Below are 12,224 nucleotides of genomic sequence, written 5' to 3'. Positions count from 1 at the left end.
ACCAACGCTTTGCCGTTTGCTCTGTGGTGGATCGGGTGGAAGTGTGGCAAGAGTCTAGTCGCAGGGGTGCACTGCTGGTGACGCTGACAGCGGCTGCACGGGCTCCCCGGACCATGAGCGTGGCTCGTGCAGGGAGGAGGCTGGCCCAGGCCTGCCTGATGGATCTGTCACCATGACAACCAACCCCACCCCAACCATCTTCAGCTGAGCCCCTACCCCACCCCAACCATCTTCAGCTGAGCCCCTACTAACTACTCTCGCGGTCGGCGTGTGTGTACAGTGGAATTGGGCTCTAATAAGACTCGCGCGCTGCCCGAGATCCCCCCCTCTGGCTGCATGAAGTGTGCTCCTCCTCCCAGTGCACCCTCAGAGTGAGACCCCCGCCTGCTGCTGTCACTCCCTCCCGCCTCTTGCTCCGCCCTCTCTGAACTCGCCGGTGGGGGGCGCCGGTGTTCTATAATCCACTGTCCCCCATGTGGCAGTGTCCCCTCATCGTTGTGCGCATGCGCACTAATGGTGCGCATGCGCATTTTAATTTTCATGACGTCTCACTACCCCGCCCATCAGGGACTGTACCCCCTGTTTGTGCACACATTTACGCAAGTGTGGGTGGGGCCAGTTCTATGTTGCCCGTCGCGCGCGCGAGCTCCTCCGCCGCTGTGATTAGTCAGCTCTGGCAGGCGCTGCGATGGCGCTTCCTACCAGAGGCAGCCTCGGCGGAAGAGGGGCAGCGCTGCGGGCGGACGCGCCTGAGGCGACCCTGCTTTGACCGGCGGCAGCAGCAGCAGCATGTCCCGCTGCGGCTGACGGGGGAGCCCGGGGCTGCCGCCACCTCTCCGCCGACCCCCGCCCGTGAGCCTGAGGCGACCCTGCTTTGACCGGCGGCAGCAGCAGCATGTCCCGCTGCGGCTGACGGGGGAGCCCGGGGCTGCCGCCACCTCTCCGCCGACCCCCGCCCGTGAGCATGGAGCCCGCCGCCGCCGTGCCCCCGCTCAAGGAGGTGCACTGGAGTTCGGCCTCGCTGCCCCTGGACCAGCTCATCAGCTCCTACAGGCTGGCGGCTGCCCCAGGTAGTGCGTCTGGACACCGGTGAGTGCAGCGGCGCCGCGCCGGGAGGGGCCTGTGGGAAGCGGGGAGCCAGGGTCCGACGCACCGGCTACGGTCACTGGCTGTGCAGGCGGCACCGGGCGCAACCAGCAGCTCTCCTGACTGACCTCAGCCTCCCCTTCAAAGGAATGGCTGCGGCATCAGCTCTGGAGATTTTAATTCATATTAGAGTAGAATTCCTTTCTTAGGTATTACAACGTTCAACAGAAGTGCAGGTGACTTAAATACCAAGGGACAGATTTAAAAGCCCCTTGCGCCACTTTTGCGTCACTTTTCCTATGTTAAAAATGACGCAAAAGTGGCGCAAGGGGCTTGTAAATAAGCCCCCAAGTTTGGGGGGCGGTCAAGGTTGCGAATTTGCAACCGAGACACAACCAACTTTATTTCTCCTTGGACTCCAATTAGGAGTGATATTGTACTTGGGACAAGTTGAGGATGGTTGCTTGTCTAAAAAGAAGCCGATCTCTTGTTCAAAACGAAGACAGACTTGTGTGAAGTAGTTACCGTCCCACCGTCTCCCTACCTCCTTGCTGTTGTGAGTACCAGTGTTCTGAATATGATAGGTCGCTGAGGAGTCCTGGTGCTGTAATTATGCCATACATCCCCACCGGACGCTTGTGTGGCATGGATCTCTACCTGGCATGCCCCTCAACTCTGCTTCATTTTCTGATGATTTGTTTGTTGGGCTACAAGAGAGTAGTAGAATTGGGGGTCTCTCTATCGCCCTCTCTTTCTATCGCCCTCTCTCTCTCTCTCTCTATCGCCCTCTCTCTCTCTCTCTCTCTATCGCCCTCTCTCTCTCTCTATTGCCCTCTCTCTCTCTCTATCGCTCTCTCTCCCTCTATCGCTCTCTCTATCGCCCTCTCTCCCTCTATCGCTCTCTCTATCGCCCTCTCTCCCTCTCTCTATCGCCCTCTCTCCCCCTCTCTATCGCCCTCTCTCCCCCTCTCTATCGCCCTCTCTCCCCCTCTCTATCGCCCTCTCTCCCCCTCTCGCCCTCTCTCCCTCTATCGCCCTCTCTCTCTCTCTATCGCCCTCTCTCTCTCTCTATCGCCCTCTCTCTCTCTCTATCGCCCTCTCTCTCTCTCTATCGCCCTCTCTCTCTCTCTATCGCCCTCTCTCCCTCTCTCTATCGCCCTCTCTCCCTCTCTCTATCGCCCTCTCTCCCTCTCTCTATCGCCCTCTCTCCCTCTCTCTATCGCCCTCTCTCCCTCTCTCTATCGCCCTCTCTCCCTCTCTCTATCGCCCTCTCTCCCTATCGCCCTCTCTCCCTCTCTCTATCGCCCTCCCTCTCTCTATCGCCCTCTCTCCCTCTCTCGCCCTCTCTCCCTCCCTCTATCGCCCTCTCTCCCTCCCTCTATCGCCCTCTCTCCCTCTCTCTATCGCCCTCTCTCCCTCTCTCTATCGCCCTCTCTCCCTCTCTCTATCGCCCTCTCTCCCTCTCTCTATCGCCCTCTCTCCATCGCCCTCTCTCCCTCTCTCTATCGCCCTCTCTCCATCGCCCTCTCTCCCTCGCCCTCTCTCTCTCTATCGCCCTCTCTCTCTCTATCGCCCTCTCTCTCTCTATCGCCCTCTCTCTCTCTATCGCCCTCTCTCTCTCTATCGCCCTCTCTCTCTCTATCGCCCTCTCTCTCTCTATCGCCCTCTCTCTCTCTATCGCCCTCTCTCTCTCTCTCTCCCTCTCTCTCTCCCTCTCTCTCTCCCTCTCTCTCTCGCCCTCTCTCTCTATCGCCCTCTCTCTATCGCCCTCTCTCTATCGCCCTCTCTCTATCGCCCTCTCTCTATCGCCCTCTCTCTATCGCCCTCTCTCTATCGCCCTCTCTCTATCGCCCTCTCTCTATCGCCCTCTCTCTATCGCCCTCTCTCTATCGCCCTCTCTCTATCGCCCTCTCTCTATCGCCCTCTCTCTATCGCCCTCTCTCCCCCTCTCTCCCCCTCTCTCCCCCTCTATCGCCCTTTCTCTCCCTCTCTCCCTCTCTCCCTCTCTCCCTCTCTCCCTCTCTCCCTCTCTCCCTCTCTCCCTCTCTCCCTCTCTCCCTCTCTCTCTCTCTCTCTCTCTCTCTCTATCGCCCTCTCTCCCTCTCTCTATCGCCCTCTCTCCCTCTCTCTATCGCCCTCCCTCCCTCTCTCTATCGCCCTCCCTCTCTCTATCGCCCTCCCTCTCTCTATCGCCCTCCCTCTCTCTATCGCCCTCCCTCTCTCTATCGCCCTCCCTCTCTCTATCGCCCTCCCTCTCTCTATCGCCCTCCCTCTCTCTATCGCCCTCCCTCTCTCTATCGCCCTCCCTCTCTCTATCGCCCTCTCTCTCTCTATCGCCCTCTCTCTCTCTATCGCCCTCTCTCTCTCTATCGCCCTCTCTCTCTCTATCGCCCTCTCTCTCTCTATCGCCCTCTCTCTCTCTATCGCCCTCTCTCTCTCTATCGCCCTCTCTCTCTCTATCGCCCTCTCTCTCTCTATCGCCCTCTCTCTCTCTATCGCCCTCTCTCTCTCTATCGCCCTCTCTCTCTCTATCGCCCTCTCTCTCTCTATCGCCCTCCCTCTCTCTCTCTATCGCCCTCCCTCTCTCTCTCTATCGCCCTCCCTCTCTCTCTCTATCGCCCTCCCTCTCTCTCTCTATCGCCCTCCCTCTCTCTCTCTATCGCCCTCCCTCTCTCTCTCTATCGCCCTCCCTCTCTCTCTCTATCGCCCTCCCTCTCTCTCTCTATCGCCCTCCCTCCCTCTCTCTATCGCCCCCTCTCTCTCTCTATCGCCCCCTCTCTCTCTCTATCGCCCCCTCTCTCTCTCTATCGCCCCCTCTCTCTCTATCGCCCCCTCTCTCTCTCTATCGCCCTCTCTCTCTCTCTATCGCCCTCTCTCTCTCTATCGCCCTCTCTCTCTCTCTATCGCCCTCCCTCCCTCTCTCTCTCTATCGCCCTCCCATCTCTCTCTATCGCCCTCCCTCTCTCTAGCGCCCTGTTCTCTTCTCTTCTCAAGTGCTGATCTGCTGCTCTCTTCCACCCTGCCTCCTTCTCTAACTCCCTGTTCTCTTGTCATCTCACGTGCTGAACTGCTGCTCTCTTCCACCCTGCCTCCTTCTCTAACTCCCTGTTCTCTTGTCATCTCACGTGCTGAACTGCTGCTCTCTTCCACCCCGCCTCCTTCTCTAACTCCCTGTTCTCTTCTCTTCTCACGTGCTGATCTGCTGCTCTCTTCCACCACACCTCCTTCTTTAACTCCCTGTTCTCTTTTACTGTGCTTATCTGCTTTTCTCTTTCACCCCGCCTCCTTCTCTAACTCCCGGTTCTCTCAGACACAACCACACCACACACAACCAAACCACACGCGCAACCAGACACAACCACACACATGTTTATAAGCATTTTATCTTCTTTATTTCTCAAGCTCACTAATGCAAATGAAAACCTGTACAGCAGTGTCCTTACTGCAGTTTTCAGAATTGTAGCCAAGAAGTATCTACACCTACCAGAATGGCAACAATTGCTGCTTAGCCGACGAATTCCTTGACCACCCAACATTGGTTCTTGGATTATGCCTGCCATTATTATAAAACTGTTAACACATTTTTGCACACCATGTAACTTGCCTTATCTGCATACTCTCTGCTAATTTTATGTTATCAATTTGCAGGATTATGGCGGTATGCAGAGACCTGGAATTGTTGTCGACTACCAGACAAATCTGGTATTTGGTCGGCCTGCTGGAAGGTGGATGAAAAGAAAGATGATGCAATCGCTTAATAAACCCATTGGAGGGGCGTTTGTCGACAAAAAACCTAAATTGAGAAAACCTGGATCAAATGGCAATGCGGTCAAAAAAGGTATGTTTCTAGATAGACAGCTTCTGTTTTTTAGGTTTCGCCTCTCACCCCTGGACCAGAGTACCCCTACTCACCCCTAGATCTGAGCACCCGCTACTCACCCCTGGACCTGAGCACCCGCTACTCACCCCTGGACCTGAGCACCCGCCACTCAGCCCTGGACCTGAGCACCCGCCACTCAGCCCTGGACCTGAGCACCTGCCACTCACCCCTGGACCTGAGCACCCGCCACTCACCCCTGGACCAGAGTACCCCCACTAACCCCTAGATCTGAGCACCCGCCACGCACCCCTGAACCAGAGCACCCGCCACGCACCCCTGGCCAGAGCACCCGCCACGCACCCCTGGCCAGAGCACCCGCCACTCACCCCTGGATCTGAGCACACGCCACTCATCCGTGGACCAGAGCACCCCCCAGTTGAAAATTAACTTGGGTGAATCTGAAGGAGCTACATTTTAAGGTGTATTTCAGAGTGCAAAGTCTGTTACGATGAGACCCAGGGGCTTATTAGGTCTGTGGTGCATTGAACCTAGGGGGCAAGTCAGAAGTGCTCACTATATCCTAGTTGGCTATTATTACTAAACCTTAGGCTTCCATTAGAGTCTAATGGGCCCCTTTCACTTGGACGCAACGTGTTGCTTGTATCTGATTTAGGATATTACATAAAATGTGACAATCGTGGCAGATCAGCTCTTACCTGTGCCCTCAGCTCTTACCTGTGCCCTCAGCTCTTACCTGTGCCCTCAGCTCTTACCTGTGCCCTCAGCTCTTACACCTGTGCCCTCAGCTCTTACACCTGTGCCCTCAGCTCTTACACCTGTGCCCTCAGCTCTTACACCTGTGCCCTCAGCTCTTACCCCTGTGCCCTCAGCTCTTACCCCTGTGCCCTCAGCTCTTACCCCTGTGCCCTCAGCTCTTACCCCTGTGCCCTCAGCTCTTACCCCTGTGCCCTCAGCTCTTACCCCTGTGCCCTCAGCTCTTACCCCTCAGCTCTTACCCCTCTGCCCTCAGCTCTTACCCTGTGCCACACATTGAATTGGAGATCTCTGCCTCGTTCACAGTTGATAGATGGACCATATCAGTAATATTCATTGGCAGTCTGGGATGGGACAAAAACCTGACTGGAGGTGGTAGGGGGGTTTTGGGGAACTTGGACGATCACATTGTTTAAAGTTTGTCACTGTTAATGTGTACTCGCCAGCCTGGCACGCTGCTGCAGCCGGTGACTGCTCCTCTGAACTCTTCTCTCTTTCCCAGAGCTTAACACCAAGATGATTGGCTTTGACGAGTTCTTGCCCATGCTGCAGACAATTGCGAAGAACAAGGACTAGGGTACCTACGATGACTTTGTGGAGGGGCTGAGGGTCTTCGACAAAGAAGCCAATGGCTCTGTGATGGGCGCTGAGTTGCGACATGTACTAGTCACTCTGGGTAAGAGGCCATTTTGGCACAGTACTATTTTCAAGGCAGAGTATAATTGACTGCTGAACTCCCCAGCCCCCCTGCAGTGTTCAGGGCCCCCCTTTCTGATTCCGAGCTTAGATTTCTACCCGCGTCTGGATATTACAGTTAATGTGCCCTGTTTCAGCCTAACAAAGTGTCCTATCAATCTCATTTAACTGTACATTCTTTTGGGGCGAGGGAGGACGGGGACACGGTTGGGTTACAAGTGGTTTTTGGATTGCCCCTTCTACAGGCTAGAGCTTTGACTGACTAATAGTTAGTCTTGGTGAGCCATGTCCTGGAAATTGGTGGCCTCCTTGTCTTGTGGGTAGCGGCCACTTCAGAACATCTGCTCTGTCTGGTTTTACCCTGGTGGCTGGCTAGTCTCATCAGCCAGTGCTGCTTCTGTGGTGGAAGTGTATTTGGTGGGTAAGTGCTGGGTCTGAAGCTGTGCGTGCTGCTGCATTCTGGGCAGTTAATCTGGAAGGTGTTTGATCGAAGCCTGTGTGCATTTTTGTCCTTTCCATTGTGCAGGTGAGAAGATGTGTGTGTGGCTGTGTCTGTGTGTGTGGCTGTGTCTGTGTGTGTGGCTGTGTCTGTGTGTGTGGCTGTGTCTGTGTGTGTGGCTGTGTCTGTGTGTGTGGCTGTGTCTGTGTGTGTGGCTGTGTCTGTGTGTGTGGCTGTGGCTGTGGCTGTGGCTGTGTCTGTGTGTGGCTGTGGCTGTGTCTGTGTGTGGCTGTGGCTGTGTCTGTGTGTGTGGCTGTGTCTGTGTCTGTGTGTGGCTGTGGCTGTGTCTGTGTGTGTGGCTGTGTCTGTGTGTGTGGCTGTGTCTGTGTGTGTGGCTGTGTCTGTGTGTGGCTGTGTCTGTGTGTGGCTGTGTGTGTGTGTGGCTGTGTGTGTGTGTGGCTGTGTGTGTGTGTGGCTGTGTGTGTGTGTGGCTGTGTGTGTGTGTGGCTGTGTGTGTGTGTGGCTGTGTGTGTGTGTGGCTGTGTGTGTGTGTGGCTGTGTGTGTGTGTGGCTGTGTGTGTGTGTGGCTGTGTGTGTGTGTGGCTGTGTGTGTGTGTGGCTGTGTGTGTGTGTGGCTGTGTGTGTGTGTGGCTGTGTGTGTGTGTGGCTGTGTGTGTGTGTGGCTGTGTGTGTGTGTGGCTGTGTGTGTGTGTGGCTGTGTGTGTGTGTGGCTGTGTGTGTGTGTGTGGCTGTGTGTGTGTGTGGCTGTGTGTGTGTGTGGCTGTGTGTGTGTGTGGCTGTGTGTGTGTGTGGCTGTGTGTGTGTGTGGCTGTGTGTGTGTGTGGCTGTGTGTGTGTGTGGCTGTGTGTGTGTGTGGCTGTGTGTGTGTGTGGCTGTGTGTGTGTGTGTGTGGCTGTGTGTGTGTGTGTGGCTGTGTGTGTCTGTGTGGCTGTGTCTGTGTGGCTGTGTCTGTGTGGCTGTGTCTGTGTCTGTGTGTGTGTGGCTGTGTCTGTGTCTGTGTGTGTGTGGCTGTGTCTGTGTCTGTGTGTGTGTGGCTGTGTCTGTGTGTGTGTGGCTGTGTCTGTGTGTGTGTGTGGCTGTGTCTGTGTGTGTGTGTGGCTGTGTCTGTGTGTGTGTGGCTGTGTCTGTGTGTGTGTGGCTGTGTCTGTGTGTGTGTGGCTGTGTCTGTGTGTGGCTGTGTCTGTGTGTGTGTGTGTCTGTGTGTGTGTGTGTCTGTGTCTGTGTGGCTGTGTCTGTGTCTGTGTGGCTGTGTCTGTGTGTGTGTGTGTGACTGTGTCTGTGTGCGCGGCTGTGTCTGTGTGGGGCGCTGTGTCTGTGTGGGGCGCTCTGTCTGTGTGGGGCGCTCTGTCTGTGTGGGGCGCTCTGTCTGTGTGGGGCGCTCTGTCTGTGTGGGGCGCTCTGTCTGTGTGGGGCGCTCTGTCTGTGTGAGAGTGGCTCTATATGAATGTCAGTGCAATCCATCACGTCATTAACAATTACAGACCTTCACATCGCCAACACCTTGGCATTGGTTTGATAGTTGAAATAATTGGGCAGTGTGGTGGTTATAATATTAATTATGGGTATCTCAAAATAAAGGCTTTGTCAATGTGAAGGGCATGTCTTTGGAATTGGATGGCCTCTTCTCCCTATTTCATTTTTTCTCCAAATCCTTCGGCTCTCTCATTGACCAATCTGTGTCCTTCAAAGGGCATGTCCAGAAAAGAGCACAGACTTCTGAGTCCCAGCTTACATTAAAGCACATTATAAAGCTTGCCCTTCATCTTAAACATTTGTGGTTCACGTTCCAGGAACTTGTCTTATCATTTGCCCAATGAGGCCCCACACTACTCTCCCACAGTTCTCATTAACACCTGTCAAAGTTTCTCTTACGCGGTCGCTTTTCTAATCGCCAACAACAGACAATGTGAGCTTGTTTGCCCTTCTTTGAAATAATTACATGAGTTCCCTCTCCATTTCATAATCCACCTCGAAGTGTGTTGTGTGAGCTACAAGGCACTTCTCTTGAGTAAACCTGAATACATTGCCTCTAAACATGGCTGGTGGACCAAACACTGCTGGCAGTTCATCTCTGGCTATGTTCTGTTATCTGCCGACATTCCATTAAATTCAGAGGCTGCTGTTTCATGATACTTTGATTTGCATCTCTGCACCACCACTGCCATGCACACACACACCACCACTGCCATGCACACACGGACACCAAAAAAGAATTTATGCAAAACATTGTCCTTTACAATGCCAGTAACTCAAACTTAAATGCTGCGAGACCTATTGCATTGCAAATGCTTATTTTATATAGCTTTGCTTTTGAAGCAATTGCACCTCCTTGTCTTTATCTTACGATGTTTACAGCTAAAGCACGAGTGCGTCAAAGGTCTCGCATTTGAGAGACTTTGATCTATTTGCATTGTAAATGACAATGTTTTTTTATTTGTCTTCAGAAAATCTACCAGAGGTTTTTCAAACCATTCAATCAGACTCGGTGTAACCCGTTGCCTTGCAGTCTGCCTTGGAGTCCTGCTCGCCTTGTCTCTTGGCTGTGCTCTTTTCCCTTGAGGGTTTCAGGTCACGGCCTGCTTGGTGGGGTTTGATTGCTTGCTTGTGGAGGGAGCGAGATTGCGGGTCATTCCCTAATAAGAGTCCCTGGTGTTTTTTAAACGCTTATCTGGCACACCCTGGTGGCAGAGTAGTTTCTAAAGGGTTTCTGTCCACATTGAAGGCCTTCTCTTCTAGGTTCCAACCAAGTTATTGTAGTTGAACTAGCAGTATGTGTATAAATTAACGTTTATTTATCTAAAAAAAATTCCAGGCTTACAAGGAACAAATAAAAAGGGAGAGCGTACTCATTGCTACAAGTATCCTAAACAACCCAACAGTCAAGTCCTGGTGCGTTTTCAGCTTGCCCTCGTGGGTGACTGGGATACCGAGTCCTGAGAGAGAGATACCAGCCCTCCAGCATTCTAAATCCCAAGTACTGAACTGACTAAAACCGTATAGAGAATTCTTGAGTCAGATTCTTGGCAAAACAAACTTAACTTAAACTGCTACTTACTTACTCCCTCCCACGTATTAGGCTTAGGTCAGGTACACCGGGGTAGGTGTAGTTAGAAGCACCATTGACGATTAGTCAATGTATATATGTATGTATATCTTTTATCCATTTTAAAGTATCATATGGCTAAGAAACCATATCAATGCTTTTACAGTATTATTTTATAATCCTGCTTTTACTATATGCATTCTACTTAACCCTAAGTATTGCAATTGTAGCGATTCATTTCTCTTGTATGAGAAAAGAGACTGATCAATAAATAACACCTTTTATTGAAAACGCCCGTCTCTTTTTTTCTCTACAATCTGGTGAAACTAAGAATGCACGTATTGACTGAGTAAAATAGCTGTCTTTTGTTTTCACACGACTCTAGAGATGTACTCTTGATCAGGGAGAGCAAAGTTGTCATGTTCTATGGTTGTCAGAAACTAAATCCCTTCTTGTCTATCCAGGGAGGTTAAAATCCTCCTCGCCTATTCGAGAAAGTTTCTAGTGAACTCTGAGCTAGCTGGCACACAAAATTTAAGTCTAATATAGTCCGTAGAAGACCTAGTTACCCTCTGTCCTACGTCTATACTATTGAAGATATTATTCCAATGCTCAGAGCCTATTGGGAATATAGGAACTACACTACACCCCACTGACCCCACTGGTGCGGCCCTCAGGCACAAACCACAGTGTAAATTTGGCCCCTGAGAGAACGTTTGTGAGTACCCATGACCTATGCTGTGCTTCCAAGCGCTGAGATACCCCCCTGGGGGTGATTCAAGCGCTATACACATTAAATAAAATCATTAATTAAATTAAACAGGTACACATGCTGCAAACGGATAAGTTAGTTACTATCAACAATTAGCTTGCAGCCTGTAATGCTGTGGATGCACTTGCACCCTTCCTGCCACCAGGGCTCACACTGCATATTGAATGTTCAGATCTGTGTACTCCTTCCTCAGCTTTGCAAATAACACTTCTTCCGTACTGAGTTTCACCCAAAAAATTGTAGTTTCGCAGGAAATGAATTTCTTGGAAATGTGATGCCCACCCTCAATATTCCAGTCATCGCCCCCTCTGTACAAGGACTCCTCGGAGCTCATGGGCGTTCATAGACCTGGCATGGATTTTTCCATCCTATGGTCTGTCTGGACATACTCTAAAATTTAGAAGTCCTGCATATGTTCTCCCCGTTGTAAGATGCCTTTTCTAATAATATATTCTTTCTGCTTTTTTGTGATCTGAAATCTGATTTCTTTACTTGCACTGTACACAAGACTTTTGCTGTTACTTTTGTAATAGTTGGTGTGCATTTGTTCTTGAGAATTTTGCTAAAGATGGTTTAAAACTTGTGTTTACTTTTAGGGTGAGAATCCCTTTGAAATCGTTGAACAAACGGGAGAATCGGTAGTTGAGGAAACAACTGATGCGAATGATGAAGACAATGACCAAAACGAAAAGGAGGACATTGATGGTGAAAACGATGAAAATGAGGAGCAGATAATGTGGAGGCAGAAAGTGCAGATGCGGATGATGCTGCTGACCCAAATGATTACTCTGGGGACTTAACAACCACTGATGAAAAGTAGTTGAGAAACTGCCCTGAAAGACCAAACACTTTAGCACACTGCATTGGTGGACTTTAAGAACAATTTTCCGCAAAGTTGAGCAGTTCGTTCACCCTGCATGCATTCCACTTCTGTTTTAATTGCCTATGGGCAAACCGGTTTTAAGTTTAGTTTTTTTATTAAACTAAAGCTTGTATTAAGCACAGCAAATGCGTCAGTATTCTTCCAGTGTAAATTGATTTGTTCATGGTTACGTTTTGAGGAAATTTGAGCAGTTTGGGTTCTAAACATTCCAATGTGATTTTTTTTTCTCAGTTTTTAGCGCCCAATGTAGTGTTGTATATAATTCAAGCTGTTGTAGCAAAGAAACCCTGATTATGTCCTGCAGTAATAAAGGCTTACAACAAGATTATACACTTATTTTGCACCTCTCCTATATGGTACTGTCTACCTCAAAGAACGGGTACACTCAAGGTGGTGTATAATGTGTTTTATGCCCGGAGGTAGCGCCCCAGGGGGGAGCACTTGCCTGTTTAATGCTGATCAAAGGCTCTTTGCTGAGGTGTGAGATTGGAGAGGGGGGCCGAGGGTATTCTGGGTGACGAGGTGTTACTGTAAGGCCTGGTAGCCTCTGGATAATGAGCAGAGGTGGGGATGGCAAGAAATATCCGCTCTGCCTATGGGGGCCTTGTGACACCAGCTGGGTGATTCACCCACCGAGGTGTTCCTTTCTTGCTTTAAAGCGTTCGATTTGTCTTGTGTTTTTTCTGCACT

At 51.3% G+C, this 12,224-nt stretch overlaps 1 long non-coding RNA gene across 1 annotated transcript; it reads left to right on the top strand.

The window, feature by feature from the left end:
* Positions 1-818: 818 nt before the first annotated feature.
* LOC144762462 (uncharacterized) lies at positions 819-11,870 on the top strand. The gene is made up of 4 exons (XR_013596095.1): positions 819-1,089; positions 4,735-4,924; positions 6,183-6,356; positions 11,248-11,870. It is a non-coding gene; the product is annotated as an uncharacterized LOC144762462 (long non-coding RNA).
* The last annotated feature ends 354 nt before the right edge of the window (positions 11,871-12,224 follow it).

The sequence above is a fragment of the Lissotriton helveticus genome, chromosome 6 (assembly GCF_964261635.1).
Source record: "Lissotriton helveticus chromosome 6, aLisHel1.1, whole genome shotgun sequence".
NCBI classification, from domain to species: Eukaryota; Metazoa; Chordata; class Amphibia; order Caudata; family Salamandridae; genus Lissotriton; species Lissotriton helveticus.
This window is presented reverse-complemented; position numbering and strand designations above follow the sequence as displayed.